Source organism: Pinus tabuliformis, chromosome X (genome assembly GCF_031772625.1).
Source record: "Pinus tabuliformis cultivar Carrire ecotype Pingquan chromosome X, CPIR1, whole genome shotgun sequence".
Lineage (NCBI taxonomy): Eukaryota > Viridiplantae > Streptophyta > Pinopsida > Pinales > Pinaceae > Pinus > Pinus tabuliformis.
Genome location: NC_142308.1, coordinates 1212834803 through 1212858876, shown reverse-complemented (window position 1 = coordinate 1212858876; position 24074 = coordinate 1212834803).

Here is a 24074-nt window from a genome sequence, read left to right as displayed (position 1 = left end):
CATAAGTGTCCTTCTTGGATTTGATAATCATAACTTTTGTTTTGTCAGTGTTAACAGTCATACCCATGGTAGAGCAGAAATCCTTAAGAAGCCTAAGTTGCTTATCAAGATCAGATGGGCACTTTGCCAAAAGAACAATATCGTCAGCATAGAGAAGTAGGATGGCGACTATCCCAGCTAAGATCTTGCCATCACATCCTGCTTCCTCTAAATAGCCTTCGAGCTTATCGATGTAAATGCCAAATAGGGTAGGGGAGAGGGGGCAACCTTGTTTAACTCCGATGTTACACTTAATATCTTTCAACCACCCCTCATTGCTCTTTAGCTTGGCAATTACATTCTCGTATAACCTTATAGTGGCAGCTCTCAACTCGAGAGGAACCTTTAGCTCTTGTAATCTATTCCAAAAGTTGTATCTAGGAACCGTATCGAAAGCCTTTCTAAAATCCACAAATTTAGAAAATTATATTAAATATATTAAATTATATAATTATGCCATATAAATATATTGGAAAAAATCAAATCTATAAAATATATTACATGTATCTTAATATTTTTATGAATTTATCAAACAGAAAGAATAAATTTGAGAAAACACAAAACTTGAATTCACAATTTAAAAAATAAATTAAGCTTTTAATTTTTTCATCTATATACAAATTAATAATAATAATAATATTTATATTATATATAAAATTTAATCTCTTATACATCTACTTATATTTATATTTTTATTAAAATATCTGATCTTTTATTTTTATTAAAAAAATAATTAATAATAATATTTTTTTTTAATATTATTTATATTATATATAAAATTATCTCATACATATACACATATTTGTATATTTCAGTTTTATTAAAATATCTGATCTTTTATTTTATTAAGACAGATACTTTAATAGATACATATAACGATGGCATTCACGTTCGACATATTTTATAAATTTTAAATTTAATAGTGAAAATTTTAAATAATAAACTAATGCCGCCAAATATTTGCACTAGTATATCTCAATTTACGCCATCTCATCGATGTCCGCGTCCGCTGTTCAACTATATCCAGCGGTGGGCCCATACTGCGGCCCCCGCGTATTAATGGCTCCATATTCTGGTAAATATGCCTTGCCTTCAACATTGACCAGCGGTGCTATATGCACATGAAAAGAAACATCAAGAGAAACCATCAATTTTGTTTTTAATATAATAATGATCCTAAAGTATAATAAAGTAAATGATTTTTTATTAGAAGTCCACGCTAGAGCCTGTGGTGAACATTCTACTCGTGTTGTTTATACAACCTGCCGCACCTCGTGCCGTGGCCTCCGCCGAGTTTTCATATAAATTATCTTGTCTTTCTAATCGTTACGCTGCTTCCGCACACTCTTATCATTTTAAAATTCAAAAACACATGCGCCGGCAGTCAAACTCAAATCTGACGATCTTATCTAAAACTCCGCTGCGATGGGTATGTGCCACACACAGTTTTTATAATCGTGACATGGATATGGTGAGGGATGGTTTCTATAATCGTGACATGGATTCGGTGCACTGGCACGCAGTAAAGAAGGATTCCACCTCACGTTACATTCCACGGGAGAAAGGGCCTCTGAATCTTCGTTCCTCTCGTCCACGAAACGCGTTTCGCTGGGCTTTCAAAACGTCCCCTCACAGAAGGAGAGCACTCGAAGATCTCTTTTCCCTTTTTCTTCGACCCCAATTATTTCGTCCCTCATCCAAAATGTTTTGCTCATCGCAGTTCCAACGCAGTTTCTTTATTATCACCACCACTGCTGCCGTTATATTGGCATGTCTGATTCTGAATTGCAGTGGCTCGTCCACTACTACATGTAGCAGAGGAGACCTTAGGGCGCTGCTGCGCTTCAAGGCCGGAATTATTGACGACACCTCTGGGCGTTTGAAATCATGGAACGGCTCCAACTGCTGCGAGTGGCAGGGGGTATCCTGCAATAATCAAACTAGACGAGTTGTGGGGCTTCTGCTGCCGGGGCTCATATCCGGTGATGATTTCATATCGGATACCCAAATGAAGGGCACAATCTCGGAGTCCTTGGGAGATCTGCAGTTTCTGGAAGTCTTGAACCTGGAGGACTTGAAAGAAATCACGGGTTCCATTCCCTCGTCACTCGGGAAGCTCCACCGGTTGAAGAAGCTGATTCTCGACAGTAATCAGCTCAACGGTTCTATCCCTCTGTCTCTCGGAAACCTCCACAATCTGGAAGAATTGTACCTATCGCAGAACGGGCTCAACGGAAACATTCCCGACATTTTTGGAGGTCTCAAGAAACTTCGCATTTTGGATCTCTTCACCAACCAGTTCACGGGTCGGATTCCCGCCTCTATAACCTGTCTCCGCAACCTCACTACTCTCGATCTCCATGGCAACCTACTCATTGGCTCAATTCCTTCGTCTCTGGGGGAATTGCGTCTTCTGCAGACATTGGATATATCTGACAATAGGCTCACGGGAAGCATACCGGATTCTATTGGTATGTTAACCAATCTGTCCATCTTATACCTCTTTAGCAATAAACTCAGCGGCAGCATCCCGTCCTCAATTGGCAATATGAGATCTCTGCGATTTCTTCGTCTGGAGGAAAATGAATTGAGCGGAGTGCTGTCATCTTCAATGGGAGGTCTGGTCAATCTGCAGCGAGTTTATATGTCGAATAACATGATCGGCGGCTCCATTCCTGCTGCGTGGGGTAATCTTTCAAGCCTTACGGACCTCTACCTTAAAGGTAACAGGTTGTCGGGTTCGATTCCCAAGTCTATCGGCGAGATTTCTAAGCTTCAGTTTCTTGATCTCTCTCACAACTATCTCTCAGGGAACCTTCCAAAAGAATTATCTGAGCTTTCTGATCTGCAAAACTTGGATGTTTCATTCAATAATTTCAGGTTTGTGACTGTGCCCACAGTAATATTGAACCTCACTGGATTGCTTCAGCTCTCTCTTGCTGGTTGTGGTATCGAGGGTATTATTCCCAAGTGGTTGTCGACTATGCCAAACGGTCTTAGTATGCTTGACTTGTCGAGCAACAGCATCACGGGCACCATACCGACATGGGTGGGCAACATGACGGGATTATACTCTCTCAACTTGTCCAACAACGCATTGACATCAACTCTTCCAGAGGAGATGCGTAACCTGCGAAATCTGGGCGTACTGGACCTTCATTCAAATCACCTAACGGGACCTATAACTGTCGCATTCTCCACGCAAAGCCCGTTTCCAAATGGGCTTTTAGAAACTGTGGACTTGTCCCACAACAAATTCACGGGCTCCATACCTTCGAGTGTGGGCAATCAGAACGGTATGCAACAGCTGGTTCTGTCGCACAATTCACTGCGCGGAGCAATACCCAGTACGTTGGGGAGTTTGGCACAATTGCAGACTCTGGAACTGAATGAAAATCACTTGACCGGCAAAATACCCAACGCGTTTGTGAACCTCACGTCTCTGTTGCAACTGAACGTGTCGCATAATTCCTTGTCAGGAATGATTCCGCTTGGGGGGCTGCTTCAGAAATTTCCAATTTCTTCCTACTCTGCTAACAGAGGGCTCTGTGGAAATCCTCTTCCTGCTTGCTGATCCATGAATATTCTTCAACAAATCGATTCTCGGAAATCATGCCAGGTTGCTGGTGTATTTTTGCTTTCTAGAGAAGTGATAGCTTCCCTCCCTTTATTTTTTGACTTCGAATAAAAGGCAGAATTCAAGCATGCCATGTAGCATTCGATAATGCTCTCCTGTGCTTTCTTCAAATCTGATATACCAAGTCTACCATTAAACTATGCACTTGGTACTGTAAAGCATGTTTTTATTTTAACAAATTAAATACAAATTTAAGTAGTGACAATTTTGTTATCGATTTCACTGGCTAGAACGTATGTCTGGCATTGTATGAGATTTTCTTATTTGCCTATAATAGATTCTTTTTGGTTTAAAGTTTATTATTAAAATTTATAATCATTTTAATTTTAAATTAATAATAATTAAAAATATAACCTTTTAAAAAGGGACACATATGTCAAAATCTAAAAGAAAAAATTAACGATAGGAATCGGATTCGGACAGTGTACCCTTTACAGGTTTATATCGCGGAGAGTTATAATATTCTGTACGTGAAGTTAAAATGAAGGGGCATGAGTTTACTCGTAAATATTTAGCCAACACCATTACAATTAACTAGAATATACAATTAATTAGAATATATGCGCAGGGAGGTCCCAAAGAGACTAAGCACAATATTGAGTGGAACACATTATAAAAAGAACCGTCATTAAGCTAACAACAAAGTAATGATAGTAAAATAACTGCAGAACGAAAATAGCAGTAGAACGAAGCAGCGCTAGAGCAGAACTAATAGTCGATCCAACCCTGCTTCTACAGTTGGCAGCATCTCTTTATATAATTTTATGCCTTCAGCATCATGCTCCCCAGAATATCAGGCCAACGCACCTAGCCAGATCACCGTAATGAGCTATCTTCATGCAAGTCGCAACCAATTATTTGACGATAGTGGGTGGAATGCATGATCTATGTAGATGTTGGTGGCCATCTATTTATCTCACATGGACCACATAATTGTTTCTTTCAGTTTTTCAGTTTCCTTAATTGTACCACAATTTACTATTTTTAGTAGTTTTTTTGGTTCCTTAATTTTCGGAGCCATTTTGAGTTCATAAACGATGTTTTTTGGGAAATCTGGGAACAATATTGGTGCTTCCCAAAGTTGTATTTCTGGGATAAATCTTTTTAATGAGCGATTGTGCCCGTCAAACGGAGATAGTATGCCAAAGTTACGACACCTGGAAGTTGATGTACCAATTTACCCCAAACGGAGTTTGGTGTTTATCTCCTAGGGTTAGGTTTTTGGATGTTTAGGGTTTTCCATTGTTTCTTCATAATAAATAGGTCTTGGAGCCTCATTGTAAGATAGTTCAAAGACATGTAGCCACCCCATCTCTTCTTAGAGATAAGCTACCATCGCCCTACCTGGTTTATTTCCATTTTGTAAACATATTTCAGTGTTTTACATTCATTTTAATGAAGTATTATCTCCGCGGCATACCTGTATTTATAGTTATTTCTATAATTTGTTGAGTTCTTACTTAAATCTAAACCTAGATCATTACAACTATTTCCCACAACTAATTTGGTCACACAATTTGAAAGTGCTATATCGACCCCCAAATATTTCCGTTACTCTGTGGTCTACGCAGCTTCCATCATAAATTTGCAGAGTCCATCAGAAATCTGGGCGGTGTCCGTTATTTTGTGGTCTACGCAGCTTCCATCATAAATTTGCAGAGTCTATCATAAATCTGCGTTGTGTCCGTTATTTTGTTGTCTACGCAGCTTCCGCAATAAATTTGCAGAGTCTATCAGAAATCTGGGTGGTGTCCGTTATTTTGTGGTCTACGCAGCTTCCATCATAAATTTGCAGAGACTATCAGAAATCTGCGTGGTGTCTGCTAGCTCTTTATATCGTTTTTACCTCCTGGTTTTCTTATATTTAGTTAAAATTTTCAAAAAAAAATCCATTTTCCTTGTTAGACCAATAATTTGTTTGTCATTGTTAGTTAGAGTACACCATGTTTGATTATGTTGACTGTATATTTAATTTTGATTATTTATGGTTGATTATGTGTGTTTATGTTTAGCTATAATTAATTTTAATAAAACATGTTTTAGCAAGGTTGAATTTGTTTGATCATGGTTGACTATAGATGATAATGTTAAATTATTATTGGTCATATATGGAATTAGTTTCAACCTTGTTTGACTATGAATGACTATAGGTGAATATATTGATTATAGATAATCATTTTGATTGTGGTTAACTAAAATATCATAATTGATTGTGTTTTAATATAATTACCTTTAATTAATTATAATAATTTGTGGTTGATCATGGACTTTCATGATTAAACATGATAAAACATAATTAAATCACATTACAACATTAAAAATTGATTTCAATAAAAACAAAAAACAAAAAAAAATCTATTCTAAAATGAGTAATAAGAATAAAAGTTCTATAATAATTAAAAAATAAACAACATATATTAAATGTGATATCATATTTAACAAAAAGTTTTAAACAATGAACAAAAATATTTAAAAAATAATTTTAAACAAAATCTATATTTAACTTTAATAAATTGTTTTGTTTATTTATATTTTCTCCGCGCTCTACCCATTTATATTAACACCGACCATTTGACAAAATAGCAGGAAACAACCAGAGTACCTTCATCTTAAACAAACCAAAAGAGCGTAGATAAAAAAAAACATAAGCATTTTTTTCAATCATATTAAATACCATATTTGATCTAACATAAATGTTGTCCGTAACCTTGGTTGAGAAAGACCCAAAAGTAATTAGAGATAATATGCGTGATCAATCCAATAGACCTAATATAGAATGACTCGAAAGTAATTAGAAGTAATATGCATAATCATCTCTCTGACCCGGGGCACACAAGAGGGAGAATGTCCTTATACAAGTAGTCATTACATGTCAATTGGGGCATGAAGAGATTATTAGCCAAGGCCATGGAACAAGTGGCCATGGAAATGGTGGAGCTGGCTCAAGGAATGCCCACACTCAAAAGGGAGCTGAAGAATATCCAAGTAACTCTTCTCATGCAAGATAGAAAGATGGACAAGCTGATGCAGATGTTTAAAGCAAGTGGAATGGAGGTCAAGGTAGAAAGTGAGGCCAAGCCAGATGCAATGAAACAGTAGAATATGCAGATGCTGATAGGAGGTTTTTCTATACTTCTTTTTGTCTTTTTGAAATATTAGATGGTACTGCTTCCAGTTAAGAACAATTTGTTTGTAGTAAGAATAGAGGGGTTTTTAGCATGGTTAGATCGACTGGTCATATACTTTTTTTGGATGGCTGTTAAAAACTTTCGATGGTCACCCGGTAGGGGTTTTTAGCATGGTTAGATCGACTGGTCATATACTTTTTTTGGATGGCTGTTAAAAACTTTCGATGGTCACCCGATTTCCCTTCTGGGCGGGTGTAGGCCTGCATATGTATGTAATATCTCTTTTTCAGTAATAGAATATTGCCTCGGTTTACAAAAAAAAAAATACAACATAGGAAAATTTGTTATACACATGAAAAAAATGATATATGCACAGGAAAAGTAAAACACAACAAAAAAAATCAAAAATTTTATTAATATAATAATAATATTAAATATAATAAAGTAAATTATTTTTTATTTAAAATTAAATAATTTAAATCAAATTTATTATATATTAAATAAAAAATAAAAATAAAAAATTATTTTATTATAAATAGATTATTATATTTGTTAAATATGAAGAATTATATTAATTTATTTAATTATATACTTGTGTAAGATAAATATATTAAAATTGAAAATTTAATTTATGAAATTTATTATATGTCTTATTTTCGTAGAATAATATAGATTTACGAAACATTTTTTTAATATAAAATTTAAAAAGTAATTTACATTTAAAAAAAAATTATATTTCTCATAATTGAATAATAATAATATCTCCTTGTAATACTATTTATATTATATATACATTTCTCACTCATAACTATACACATATTTGTATTAGTATTTTTTATTTTATTAAAATAGTTACCTATAAAGATAAGTCTGCACTACTTCTTAGAGTTGGAGAGGGTTGGAGATCTAGAGAGAGTTGGAGACCTATGTTGAAGGCCTACGTTTGTTGGTTGGATTGAAAATTGGCTACTTCGGTGATATTTGCATCCTTCTATCGCCCTTCTTTCGGTACACAAGGACTAGATTTGAGGTGGATAATATTGAACAACTATTGATAAATACTCAACTCCTAGGAGAGATTGTTGCTAGTGGATTTCATTTGTGAAGAAGCTGGATACACAAATGGAGAGGATCGCGGTAGTGGTGGTGTGCAAAAGTGGAACTTCTCCTACTTTTTTTTATTTTTTATTTTATTATCTCTTAGTTGTATTCAAGACTGGGTAGTTTTTCTAGATATCTTGGTAATCGAAGTTAGTTTCCAGCGTTTCTGGTGAAAGGTTTGGGGCAAGGTGCAAGTCTGGTTCGCGAATTTTGATTACAAATGAACTTGGATGGATGGATAGTTGGCTACTTCAGGTGATATTTGTATCCCTATCTCCCTGTTATCGCTACACAAGGACTAGATTTTAGGTGGACAATTTTCGGATTACAATGACACTTACAATAGTATTTTTACACTATTATGGCTGATTTTTTCAATTTTTTCCAAATATCCTATTTTTGTTTATTGACCTATGAAAATGAGGTATAGGGAGATTTTCACCAAACCTTGTCATATTTTTGGTTGGTGTTGTTGTTTTAGATGGTGGTGGTGTCCAGGATGTTGTTGTTGCTAGTGCTGGGATGTTAAACATTCTTGGAAGGAGGTGGTATTCTCCAATCTGAAGATAATTTTAGTTGTCATCTACAGTTCCATCATTATGTCTTCTTTCATATTTCCCTTTCTGGATGTGTTTCACTCTCAGTAGGGCACACATTGCAATTCAAATTTGGAGGGGCAAATCTATGCATTTTCTGGTTTAATCTACATTTATTTCCCTATCCATCTTAGACATTTTGCTGATCTACCTACCTCTCTTTGGCAATGGGTTGAGGTCGCTCTACTATGGCCTTTTAATTATATCTCTTTCTTTTCTCTCAATATTGTACTTATAGAATTTACTCTCAGGTACCTTAGTGGATATTGGTGAAATTTGGAGTCCTATACTTTTGGCTCTTCTACTTAGAGTAAGATAAAGGGTCAACGAAATACCCTTCATGTTTTGCACTTGCTCATCGCCGGCGAGGCCCTTCCGGCATGCCTCTCTTTGATGTGCATCCATTGGGTCCCTTCCATCTCCAAACAAAAGCTTCTAAACTTCTTTGTCTCCGTCTTCGTTTGGGTCACCATCATCATCACTATAATGTCAATGACTATTTTCCAACGCTTCGGAGTGATAGCTCCTAAAGTTCATCAATGGCCACTCACCGAATGTTTACGAAGTAAGGGAGATGTTTACAGGTGTTGGCGTAAATTTGAAATTTGAATACCAAAATTTATGGCTTTGTACAATCGACGATTTGGAAAAACCTATTATGCATAGGAAGACAAAGCTTCTCCCAGATCTTTTGCTATTGAGCTTTTCTCCGAAAGCCTCATTCAATTCCATTGAGCGCCCAATGAAAGACCCATTTCATTCACAGATACAATTCTCCATTTTCATTCAAAGATACCATTCTTCATTTTCAAGAACTCGTATCATTCTCCATTTTCAGGAACTCACTCGCAATTTCCGTCTACAATCAGATTTGCCATTTTTAGAGAGGAAATCACGCGTGCATTCTTGCCACAATTTCCATTTACAATCTACTGTGCCCCAAAAGCCCCGTTTCATTCTGTCAAGCTTTTGCTTACTGTTTTCTGAAATTCGCCGAGTGCATTTCTCCTCTGTTGAGCAAGATAGAGAAAATTTTCTCTGAATTTCGTAAAGTAGGCTCAATCAATGACAGAGTTACTGTTTTTCATAGAGGTTTACCATTTGCAAAGGTAAATTTAGTGTTTTTTACAAATTATTTGCATTTTCAAAACAAATTATTTGCATTTTCTACAAATTATCTGTAATTATCTGCATTATTTTTGCTCCCGCTAACAAATTTGCAGAATGTTGTTCTAGGGAGTTGTCACAATGGTGACAAGTGAGTTACTGTAACAGTGACTAGTGAGTTTCTGCAATGACACTTATCTGGGTCGTTGTTGTGGCAACTCACTGGTCACTGTTGCGGAAACTCGTTTGCCACTGTTGTTTGTAATTTGTTGGAAAAAAAATGCATGTAATTTTATTATTAAAGACAAAATTACAATACAACAAATTGAATTCAAAATCATAATGGTATTTTTTTATTTATATTAATTGAGCCATGTAAATTTTTTCAAACACACACTTACACCATTGGAACATTGCCCCCATACTGGCCAACACACCTTGACTCAATTATTATTAACTTATAATTAAATTTTATAATTTCAACAATGTAGTAGCCACAACTTTATCAAATGAGGTGTCACAATCCCCAAACTAAACAAGACTTCATGTCCCTGTGGACTGCATCATGCAAAAAATAGGATTTTGGATGGTGTTTAGAATGGGATATTTTGTTGCATATGCCTTCCATTTGATTCTTAGATGGTATGATTTGACCATTAATCCCATCACATGAACCATCATGCCTCAAAAAGTGGCATATGTTTAAATGGTTCATTCATCAAGCAAAAAGTTATGCATAGAGGAATAAAGAATGGTGGTCTTCATGAATTCTTTGGTATTGCTTCCAAGTTTTTTTCATCTAGTTCTCTTTAACTTTATTGTTGGTTTATTCCTTTTCATTGTCTTGTCATCTAGTTTTGCTCAACATCAAACTTGGGTAGGAAAATCCAAACTACAATTAGGGAAATTCATTTGTCAATCTAGTGGCCTCTTTCAAATTTTTCTCTCTAAGTGGGTAGCTATCATCTTGGCTCCACACCATCCCCCAACCATTATGTTTTTCCATCATTATCACCTCCCCTGTGTAGCTCTTATCTAACTTCCTCAAATTGAATTGTTGAACTCTAGCAATGAACTATGATCCCAACAAATGCAATCTCAAACAAGTGACCAAAAAAGCTCCCAATGATCGCCTACGCTAGAATATCCCTCATTGCATCATCTACGCTTGTGATGCCATGAATGAAACATCTAATTAACACTACTATTTCTATACTGCTATCAAGGAAGACATTTCCCATATTGAAAACTCGTTTAATTATAAAATGAGTAATTTTCCGGTCAACATGTTGAAGTAGAAATGGTGGACTCGATTTTGAACATCAAGTTCCCTTAATCCAAGGTTACTATTATTTCTATACTGCTATCAAGGAAGACATTTCCCATACTGAAATCTCGATTAGGTATAAAATAAGTAATTTATCTAGTCAACATGTTGAAGTAGAATTGGGGGACTCAATTTTCAACATCGTCTTTTTTCAATCCAAGGTTACCAAAATTTTGAATCTCACAAATATTTTTTGTTGAACAAATTGTTCATAGCACATACTATGGAGGAAATGGATCATCAATAACGAGAAATTCTTCATAAATTGTTTCTAATGGATAAAAAGTTTGAAATAGTTTGTATAGCAGTTTATAACATTAATATTTTAGTGAAAACCCCAAAGGATATTAAGCATAACCCAATGTAAAATACAATAATTCCTCATGTGTATAAATATACCCCCTAACCAGATCTTCAATGATGAAGATCTTGAGGAATATAAAGATTCCCAACAACGGTAAAAATGAGCAAATGTCTACTTGTATTGGGAATAAATGTTTTCATTTGGCCAATTTTATAGAGGGGAATTATGATTCCCCTTTTTGTTATGTCAATTATATTTTATGTTTCTTTTAAAAATATATATACACAATATTACTAATAAGGTTATAGATGTAAAGGACACTACTTGGTAATCATGTAAGATAAACATTACTTTTTTACTCTTTGTGGTCTTTGTTTCCCTCAAGGAAGGTCACACTTCATCTTCACTATATTCTACTTGACCAATATAAATATCATCAAGCTTAGAATGAAAAAATGTGGTGGATTTTTTTGTAGCTTTGGTTTATTGATAAAGTGATAGTGGTGTTGTTCTATTACTCACTATTACAATGTCTATTATCCTAATGTGCATGGGTAACAAGGAGACTCATTGTTATAGTGGTTAAAACTCACTTTTAGAGTGGCGACAACTCACTGTTATAGTGGTGGAAACTCATTGTTACATTGGTGGTGACTCCCTGTTATAGTGAGTTGTCGTCACTGTAACAATGAATTGTTGCCACTGTAAGAGGGAGTTACCACCACTGTAACATGGAGTTGCTTCCATTGTAAGAGGGAGTTGTCGCCACTGTAACATTGAGTTGCAATCACTATAAGAGTGAGTTACAGCCACTGTAATAGTGAGTTTTCATCACTGTAATAGTGAGTTGTTGCCACTGTAACAATGAATTGCTGCAACCTTGTTCGAACAAAATATAACAATATTTCATTAAAATATTTTTTTCATTTAATTATTTTCTTATTTTGCAGATGATGCAAAAGTGGACATTGATCATTCGGGTTTGGTGCCATCCAAACCTAGGTCAGTCATGGACTAGATTTGTGTTTCAAAATGAAGCACTAAGCGAAGTCTATCAAAATAGTAGAGAAATTTGTGGGACAACCACCAAAAATGAAGCCTATTATCTTGCCCTAGTTAATGGGCTAAGAGTAGCAAGGAATTATGGTTCAAGTGACATTGTCACTTACACCAATTCAGAATTGATAACCAATCAAATGATTGGAATTTACCAAGTCATAATACAAAATTTGAAACCCCTCCACAAACAAGCAAGAAACATTTCTTCACAATTTCAAGGCTTTAACATAACCAATCAAATGTCCAAAGGCTTGCTGATGATATACTCATTGAAGCAACATCCAATGGATGTAGATGTGAAAGATACGTGGATGAGTCAGCATGTGCTCCACCAATTATCATTGACGGGCATCATATATGTGGTCTGTTAATGAATGCATTGTTCTTGTGATTTCTATTGGGGTTATTATGGTGGGAGTCCTATTATGGTGTTCTTATTTCTTGTGATAGATTGTAGCAGCATAAACAACCATTATGTCCATCCTTTTTGATGTATTTATATGAGCTCTATTTTTTATAGACGAGCTCACTTTATTTTTTGGTACCTTTTTTATATCTCAACACAACGTGTATGTAAGAAATGTATTTTTCAGTCAATGCTATTAATGGAATTACATTGTGATTACAATTCAAATGTTTAATTTTGATTACAATTTAGTTATGTCTAATAGTTCATTTCAGTCCAGTTGTGTCATTTCTATTACAGTTCAGTTTTGTCTTTCTATTGGAAATGCTAAGAGGGGTGGGGGTGAATCAATATTTCCTTTTTCAAATGTTATTTTACCAGTTAAGATCACTTTAAACAGAACCCAAAAATGAACAAAAAAAAAATATTTTTATTAAGTGATAGTGATGACTCCAAAAGATGTTACAAAGTGAGATATCAGAATGCCTTCAATACTTCTTCACATTTCCAATCAAGGTTTCCAACAATTTACTGCTCTAGAGGTTATATCTATCATAAAATTTCCAACACCTATAATTCGACATATCCGAGGGTACATGGATTTAGTTTTGGATAGGTCTGAAGTGTGCTGAGATGGCCCTGGTTGCAGAGAGATACCACACTCTAAAAATTCAGAGACAGAGGTCGAAATTGTAGAGGATTACTATAGTCCAAAATTCAATGACTTTTTAGATGTCTTGTTTTCAATCCAGATGGAGGTCTCCTACAAGTCTCCTATAGAACATGGTACTCTCTTTCTCTCTCAAAATTTTCTAGTTCATGAGTTGTGAAGAATTCTGCTCCTTGCTCCTATGTCTTTTTGTTTTTTATTTTTTATCTACGGTTTGATATTGCATAAAATCAAGTAGCCCTTACTGAAGTATAACCATTGTAATATTCCACCAAGAACCTTTACTCTCTTTATCTCTCAAACTTTTCTAGTTCACATGATATGAAGAATTCTAGGGGTATCATCTTTAACAATGCAAGGGTTTGCACCTAGGGTTTTTCACTCAGGGTTTTCTACTTGAAAATGCACCTAGGGTTTTGCACTTAGGTTTTTCTTGTAGACAATGCACCATGGGGTTTACACCTAGGGTTTTTCACTTAGGGTTCTGAACTTGTTGCTAGGGTTCAAAACTTCACAACAATAGCTTCGGACAAAGTCCCACTGTCACCATAAGCAGCTTCACAGCTTATCTAGGAATTTATACTTAGTTGGGAAGAATAAATGGAGTTTCAAGGTTGCAATTTGCAAAGCAACTCCTAGGAATTTGCATTCATTCATTATCCATGAGTAGCACATGAAAAAAGTATACAAGTCCCTAATAAAAGTGTAATGAGCTTGAATTCTTAAATAAACCCCTAGCATAATAAATTATGTTAGATACCCTTGGTTACAAGCCAACCAAGATAGCTTACAGGTTAATAATTATTATTTATTTTGTCCTTTACACATGGTTATATGCAAAATGCAATTGTGATATCTTGCATTTTTCTAATTCATAGATCCAACCTCATTTAAGGGACAAAATTATACAATAATCCAAACAAACCATTCAATTAGTGTGAATTTCTTCATTATCAACATCTTCAACCACAAGATTAGGTGATTTGAATTGAAGCATGTTCTGAGATACAAGACAAAAACAAGAGCTAAGCCTGCAAAACATTGAAAATAATACCAACAACCTGCAAATATGATCTAGACTTATGTAGGAATGCAACAAAATACAGATATAAACATAAATACATATATGCAACAGAAATAAAACTTCATTTCATTAATATCCCATAACTGAAATATGCTTACATAAAGAATGGAAATAAATTAGCTTGGGCAATGGTAGCTTATCTCTGAGAAGAGATTTGGTGGCTAAATGCCTATGAATTGTGTTACAATGAGGCTTAAAGGCCTATTTATTATTTATAAATAATGGAAAACCCTAAACATCCAAAATCCTAACCCTAGGAGATGAAGCGCCAAAACTATGGGCCTCGTTTGGGTAAATTGGTACATCAACTTCCTAGGGTCATAAGTTTTGCATACGATCTACATTTGACACGCAACAATACCTAGTTAGATATATATATATATATATATATATGAGGACTACAAATTTCGAATTCAAATATCAATAAAAGCCTCATTTTTTCCCGCTTTTCCAAAAAAGCATCGTTTAGGGCCTCAAAACGGCTCCGAAAGTTCAGGACTCAAACTGCCAAAGATAGTAAATTGTGCTACAATTAAGGAGACTGAAAAATTGAAAGAAATAGTGGTGGGTGTCCAAGTGGAATAGGTGGATGGCCACCAATATCAACCTAGATAAGTCCTCCCCCCTTAGGAAGCAATTTTCCCCATTGCGTTGAGTGCCTCCATGAGATGGGGAAACTTTTGTTGAACTTCCTCACTGGTGAGACACTTGCCTTGGTGCAGGAGTTCGACAACTTTGACAAACTGATACAGTTGTATCTATTGTTAGTGACTATTCTTGATCTATGTGTCTGTTGTCAATTACTACATTGTGGATTTCAGTTGGTTAATGTTTCCCTAGGGAAATGAATTTTGAAGCCACCTTCCCAGGCCATGAAAGATCTTAGAGCTAAATCATACCCTCCCTATTGCATAATTCCGAAAAAGAGCTTTCAAACGGTATATGGAAATCTGAAAATGGACTTCTGGATCATAAGATATGACATGTTGAAGTTACCCATGGAAAGCTAGAATACAAGGAGGAAATGACCAAATACAAAGGCAAATTGCATATCGTAGGACCATGAGCCAATCACAATCGCAAATCGACTATTAACGGGTCTAGGCGAAGCTGTTTATTGCATATCAGAGGTCAGGGACAGTGTCATAGTCTCGCGATCCCGTATCCTGCAACATTGTAGTCCTGCACACTATAAAACCTTGTTTTATCACCGATTTGGGATATAGTTAAATCTTCAGGGATCGTCGAAAAGGATTAAAAAAGGAAATGCATGAAAAAACCAAGGCCAGGTCACCCCCTTCTGTCTCCTCCACATGGCGGAATATGGAAAATCTCGCACTCCCGCATATCACTATATCGCAATCCCGCAATCCCACATCCCGCAACATCGCAATCTCTCGATCCTGCATCCCGCAACATCACAGTCCCGCAGACTCCAAAAACTTGCATCATCATTGATTTGCGATATAATGTTAAATCATCGGGGATCGCCGAAAAGGATTAACAAAGGAAATGCATGAAAAACTAGGGACGGGTCGCCCCCTTCTCTCTCCTCAACGTGGTGGAATATGGTAAATCTTGCATATCACGCATCCTGTAGTCCCGCATCTCACATTCCCACATTTCCACAACCCCGTATTCCCATAGTCCCGCAATATCAACAATCGGTAGAACAGAGGGGCTACCACTTTAAAAGCCCTATGAACTATCAATTTTGCGATCTAGTGTAAAAGCATTGGGGGAGGCTGAAAAGGATTAACAAAGGAAATTCATGGAAAAGCTAAGGTCAGGCGGACCCTTTCTCTCTCCTCCACGTGGCAATACAGAAAGTGACATGACAAGTACAGAGGACACGTGTCACTCAGACTTGGCATTTTCAGCAGTCCTACGAGGGAATTTATACATGACACGTGGCACCATTCAAAGGGTGACATGTGGCAGTCATGACGTCACCCCCCGAATATCAGTTATCAGTGATTGCATGGGTTAAAGCGCTCCTACACCAAATTCTCTAGGCTTGTGATTGTGATATGTGAGGAATCCTCCCAGATGCAATATTTTATTTGACATCTCTCATGAGGACTTCATGTCCGAACTGTCAGCCAATGATGTAAAAACACGTAAGGTCCCTCCCTCTCCCATATTATGATTGCAATACAGTTGGTGGGCCCAATCCCGCAGATCAACGTCGCAGGTATCACTCAGTTTTATCAAAGGCAGGCATGGGATATTTCCAGGATGCGAGATTCCTAGTAACAAAGGAAAACGACCCCAGGACATAGGTCAAAAGGTCTTAGCGCCTGAAGGCTAAGCCCTTAGTCACAACCCCTGATCATATGAAGAGAACAATAGTATAAGGGGCTAAACTAAAGGGGGTTAAGGAACATTGAAACCCTCCATTCTCCAGTGTTTGTAAGGGTAAAGGCCCCGATTACAACAAGGCTCCGAGAGCATGGTACAAGGCAGTAAAGGCAGATGGGTGGGTAGTTGGAGCATTGAATAAGAGTATGGTGTGTCGGTGAACCAGTATGGGAGGCTAAGTAAGATTTAATGGCTCATCATGGAACCTCACTCCTCTACACAGCGAAGGACCACTTAAACAGGCACTTACAACGACCCACTCCCTATTCCATAGAATTGGTTATTCACGCAGTAAAATCATAAGAGACAGGAGTCAGCTGGGCATCACATGAGGCCATACTGTGAGAAAATTACAACCTGAGGCAGAGGTGATCGCAATATGGGCACAAAGATATTTCATTTAATTTATGTCTGATTGTTTAATTGTTTATGTCCTGTAATATGCCTCCTTTCAACGAGGCCATTAATTATGTAATTCTTCTGGGCCTAACAACCATCCCAACCGAGACAGCTAGTTAACCTGACAGCTGAGACTCGGCTGAAGATATTTTTGATATAATGAATGTCCATGCTTCCCCCTCCAGAATAAATAGGAGGAAGAAAGACTTAACAAAGGTTCAAAAATTCTAAAGAAATACTACATGTTATTTTCAGTCTGTATGGCTTTACAATACAGATTTTCCAGAATATAAAGAGAAATGTTGGTGATTCCCCCTCCAAGTATTACAATATTTTCTCCCTCTGTTAAAATCAATTTTTTTCATTTTTCTTCTCTAAATTCACATAATTACTATTGTTAGAAATATTTCAAGACTTCCTCACAAATTCGTTGGTATCAATATGTTATGCATGTGCCTGTAAGTTCTTCACAGATTCGTTTGTATCAACATTATTAATGCTAGTCCCTGCATGGATTATTGAAACTATATCTTTAACATTTTCTCTTCTTGAATCATAGCACACAACCTCTCTTATTCCCATATATCTACTTCTGACTCAGATAAGTATAGGAATTCTTAAAGTTGCAAGCTCTATGTGTTATGCATATAATTCTTGATGTTGCAAGCTCCATATGGTGAGTTACTACTCCTCCTCATTCCTTATCATTTCTCTGCAAAAGTATATTAAACAAGAAGTCCTTGGACTACTCGGCCTCCAATGTTTTATACATATTTCTAAGATTTGTATATGGGAAGAAGTACTAAGAAATCCATGTTTTACTCCTTTAGGTGAATGAACCAACCCATTATATGTGTGTGTGTGTGTGTGTGTGATGTCTCTATCTCTAGAAAATCATATGAGATACACAAAATCTAGATGTGCCTAAGCATTGCTTATAATAAATTTAAGGCTATCTCTAGGAGCTACAACATATTTTGGCATCGTTGTCGGGGAACGTCTTGAAGGATTTTTCCCCTGGGATACGACAAATTGAACACTCTTTGTGTAGGTCAGCGAAGTCTGTTATGATTGCATTCATATCACCTTGGCGACTACACAACCCCCATTATCATTTATCACCCTCTCTTTTAAAAGACCTCATACTCTCTCAGATACATCTCAGCAGAAAGCCCCATTCGTATTTGACCCAAAAAAAATAATTTTCAGGAAAGTTTGGAAAGAGAAAACCCCCCATGTTGATACTACCATCTCACTAGCCTTTGAAGCTTCCTCATCCATCTCTCAGCCTGTTGTTACTCACTACTTAGGATTTGTTCCTAAGGCCGTGACATACCCTGCATTCAGTCTAGCCACTCCTACCACTGTGTTTTTGGGCCAAGTTCCTCAGTCAACTCTCAATCCCCCTTCATTAATACAGATGGCTCTTCCAGGTTAACTTACCTCGGCCTGTGAGCGAAATGCCCTAGGACTACCTAAAGAATCTATCTAGGTTCAATGGGGAAGATGATAATACGACACAAAGCCACATTGAAACCTTTAGTGCTTTTTCCGAGAAGATAAACGTGGAACAACTAGATGTGTTCATGAGAATTTTTGTACAACCCCTCGATGGAGAGGCTAGAAAATGGTTCAAATCCCTACCCAATGCTTCCATCACTACATGGGAGGAACTTGAAAACTCTTTCAGAAAGAAATGGGGTGAAAGGAGAAATCATGAGTACCTCCTCATAGAGTTGAACATCATAAAGAAGAGGACAAAAGAGGATATCTCAGAATTTATAAAGAGGTTCAACAAGCAATACAATAACCTACCAACTGAGATAAAGCCTCCTCCAATTGCTACACGAGTAGCCTTTTTGGGAGCATTTGAGTCTAAATTTGGCTTTACTCTAAGGGAAAGGAAGTCTATCACTTTAGATCAACTCCAAATTGATGCACTTGAGGTGGAGGTAAATTTCACCTTTGCAGAAAATTCAAGAGGAAATCATGACCCTAATGAGAACAAAAGAGGGAAAGAAGAGACATCTTCCTCTGGTCAAGATAGAGAATCACCAAACCTGAAGATGGAGGAATGAGAAAAACTCATCAGGATTTTATCACATAAGGTTGGAAAAATTGAGATTGAGAACAAGAGCCTCTTCAAACAAAATGCTCAAGTCAACAACCAGGGTTACAACCTGTAGTATAGAAGACCTCCATTGAAAATACTTCCAATGGAGAGAAAGGAGCAGCTTGACCAGATCCATCATCCCTTATACTTAGAAGATGGTCCCGATGAGCAATTTTCGGATACACAAGAGATGCAGGGAAACTTATATTATGATTTCCTTGAAGAATAACAGGAGAATATGGTTCACCAGGAGGTCAGTCATGATGGAGAAGAAACAGATGAGGATGATATAGATTATTATTGGAAATAGTTTGCAAAGTTTATGCAAGCACAACCACAACGTAAATATAATCTAAGATCGTTAAAGAAGAGGTCAAGAGAACCAGAGCAACAGGAGGAAGAAACTCCCCAATTTATTCCTCTAGTACCAAACAAAGGGGAAGGAAAGCTAAATCCTGACCCTTCCAAGATGAAGCACTCTGAAAATAAGGAAAGAAATAGTGTAGAGGGACACGTTAACAAGGAGACACCTGCTCCGTTGAAACCTGCTAGTGGTAATGAAGAAGGAACAGAGCCTAGAAGTATAGGAAAATTCCAACCTACATTCAATCTCTAGAGGGAGCTTGAAAGTTAAAGATTCTTGTTCCTTTGACTGAACTTCTAAAGCAACCTACTTATAAAGCTCAAGTCTCTCAATTCATGCATCCCTCTACCTCAGCATCAATCCATGATAGTTTAAATCTCCAAGAGGAGAGGCCAATGGTTATTTTTGGGTTGCAAGTAGAAGAACATGATCCTTCTACTGCACCTTTCTATGTGAATTTGGTGATCCATGATATTTTATTACACAACTTCATGTTGGACTTTGGAGCCTCACACAACCTCATTCCACTAGCAGTAATGGAATAGCTAGGCTTGGAGATCACCAAACCATACAAGGACCTATATTCCTTCGACTCCAAGAGAGTCAAGTGCTTAGCGATGATAAAAGACCTGGTCGTGAACCTAGCTCATATCACGGTGAAGAGTGTGGTAATGGACATAGTGGTGGCCGATATTCCTCCTCAGTTCAAAATTATCTTATCAAGATCTTGGGATTCCAAGGTGGGGGGCTCTATCAAGCTAGATCTGATTTATGCCGCAATTCCCACTTTTGGAGGTGAGCAAAGGAGGTTGTACAGAGAATCCAAATTTGTAAAAACCATGACCCCATCTAAAGGCTCAGAAAACTCCCCAACTCATGAAAAATAAAGCAGCCTCTCCTGCCTATTCCTAGAAGAAGATGAGGTCATCTTAGAGAAAGCATTAGTACACCTAACAAGGCAGTTAGACCACCAGCATACAGATGAAAATCAAGTGTGTAAATTATACTTTGACAAATCATCCAAGCCAAATCTTGAGGCAACCAACAACGTGGCAGAACATGAAGAAGTGATCCTTGGGTTACAGACAACAAGGAATGTGAATGTTAAATGCTCGGTTGTGTTTGGAGGCTCTGAGCTGATTATTAAGTAGATAGGATGATTTATAGAATAAGGTAAGGAGCTCAGTAACTCGATTAGAAGGTTCATGGAGGAGATCAAAAGAGTTGAGCATCAATGACCAAGTTGGGAACACATATTAAAGTTCTTGTATGAAGATTTTATGAGGTACATGCTTGTTTTAATTGTTGAATTTATAGAGAATAGTGGAATGAGGTCTAGTGCCCTGATGTGGAGATGGTATCATTGGAAGGTTGGTTTTCAAAATCAGTGGAATATTGAGTTGCCACTCCCTTCCTTCTTTTGCTTACTCATAAGAGGTATGATTAGAACTTAGTCAAGTAGCCAGTTGCTTGACTGGTTGCATTGGAGAGAAGAGATCACCTAGTAATTATATTTTCAGTAGGTATGGACAGCTGTCATTCAAGTTTGAAGCCCGAGGAGAAGGCCCTAAGACTTTGGTGATATGTTGTCTAATTTTTTTTTAAAGTTTTATGCTATGTAAGCTAATCAGTTAGTGAATCTTACAATCATTTAGTCAGTTTGCAATTGTTCAATTAATTTTTTAGTTTATGTTGGAAAAAGTCCATTTTCATGGACTTATATTTTTTTTAAGAATGACTCCATGCCAAATGGAAGAAAATCTAATGGTCTACAGGTTCTCAGCACCTTTCCAGTAAGGCACTGTCCCCAGTTGGAGCCAATTTTGTCACTCACTGCATTGTGGGTTTCAGTTGGTCAAGGTTGCCTAATGGAAGTTAATTTTGAAGCCACCTTCCTAGGCCATGGAAGATCTCAGAGCTAAATCAGACCCTCCCCATTGTAAAGTTCCTAAAACGATCTTTCAAATAGTATATGGAAGTCCTAAAACGGACTTTTGGATAATTAGATATGGCATGTTGAAGTTACCCATGGAAATTCGGAAGACAAGGAGGCAAGGACCAAATACAAATAAAAATCACATATCGTAAGACCATGAGCCAATTGTAATCACAAATTGGCTATTGGCGGGTCCAAGAAGAGTTATTTATCGCATATCGAAGGTTAGGGGAAGTCTCTCATCCTACAGGTCGCGCATATCGCATCCCGCAATATCGTTATATCACAATCCCGGAATCCGCAATATCGCTATATTGCAGTCCTGCGATCCTGCATCCTGCAACATCGCAATCCCACACACTCTAAAACCTTGTGTTACCATCGATTTGGGATATAATGTTAAATAATCGGGGATCATCGAAAAGGATTAACAAATGAAATGATGAAAAAACCAAGCCCATGAGGCCCCCTTCTCTCTCCACGTGGTGGAATATGGTAAATCCCGCACTCCCACATATCACTATATCGCAGTCCCGCAATCTTGCATCCCACAACATCACAATCCCACACACTCCAAAAACCTTGCATTATCACCGATTTGCGATGTAATGTTAAATTAGTTATCATTTTTTTGGATTCAACTTCTTTAAGTAAGTCATTCATCTATGACCATTTCCATGAGAGTAGTCATAACTGACTAATTTCTCATGATTTTTGAATAGTCCACTTAGCACTCTTTGCATTGGGTGATGCTCACAGGGGTGAAGAAGTGGGATTGAAACTAGTGAAATAAATCACATAGCATCAATCATCACTTCTGGGACCTGGTAACCAGGACTTCCAGGGAGGTCACCCATCCCAGAGCACCTCTGGATCAAGCGTGCTTAACTGTGGAGTTTTCCCCATACTCAAGCCTGCTTAGCTTGCTTGATTGTGGGGAAAACTCCACAGTTAAGCGTGCTTGAGCCAGAGGTGATCTAGGATGGGTGATCTCCCGGGAAGTCCTGGTTACCAAGTGCAAGTCCCAGAAGTGATGATTGACGATATGTGATTTATTTTAGTAGTTTCAATCGCACTTCTTCACCCCTGTCAGCATCACCCGATGCAATGAGTGCTAAGTGGACTATTCAAAAATCATGAGAAATTAGTCAGTTACGACTACCACTCATGAAAATGGTCATAGATGAATGACTTACTTAACGCAATTGAATCCCAAAAAATGATATCTAATATATTGCATCGCAGAAACCCCCAATACTTAATAATGTTAAATCATCAGGGATCGCCAAAAAGGATTAAAAAAGGAAATGCATGAAAAAACCAAGGCCAGGCTGCCCCCTTCTCTCTTCTCCACGTGGTGGAATATGGTAAATCCCACACTTCCACATATTGCGCAACCCACATCTCGCATTCCCACATTCCCGCAATACTACATCCCCTAGTCCCGCAATATCTGCAATCGGCAAAACAAAGGGGCTAACACTTTAAAAGCCATGCGAACTATTGATTTGGCAATCTAGTGTAAAAGCGTTGGGGGAGGCTGAAAAGTATTAAGAAAGGAAATGCATGGAAAAAACAAGGTCGGGTGGACCCTTTCTCTCTCCTCCATGTGGCAATATGCAAGGTGACGTGGCAAGTATAGAGGAGACATGTCAACATTTTCAGGGGTCCGACGGTGGTATTTCTGGGTGACATGTGTCACCACTCATAGGATGACAAGTGGCAATGATGACGTCACCCCCTGCAGATCGGAGATCAACGATCGCATAGGTTAAAGCACTCCTACACCAAAGTCTTTAGGCTTGCAATATGCGGGGAATCCTCCCAGATGCAATATTTTATTTGACATATATCATGAGGACTTCATGTCCAGACTATCAGCCAGTGATGTAAAAAGACATAATTTCCCTCCCTCTCTCGTATTTCTATTTCGATATAGTTGGTTGGCCCAATCCCACAGATCGACGATTGTAGGTATCACTCGGTGTTAGGCAGGCGCATGATATTTTCAGGATGCAGGATTCCCAGTAGCAAAGGAAAATCCCCCCTAGACACAAGTCTAAATGTCTTAGTGCCTGAAGGTAAGCCCCTGGTCATAGCCCATGATCATATGAAGAGAACAATAGTATAAGGGTCTAAACTAAAGGGGGTAAAGGAACATTGAAACCTATGATTCTGCAATGTCTGTAAGGGTAAAGGCCTCGATTACAGCAAGGCTCTTAGAGCATAGTATAGGGCAGTAAAGGCAGATGGGTGGGTAGTTGGAGCATTGAGTAAGAGTATGGTGCAACAGTGAACTAGTATGGGAGCCTCAGCAAGATTTAATGGCTCGTCATGGAGCCTCACTCCTCTACACAACGAAGGACCATCGAAATAGGAACTTACAACGACCCACTCCCTATTCCATAGAACTGGTTGTTCACGCAGTAAAAGTAGAAGTGAC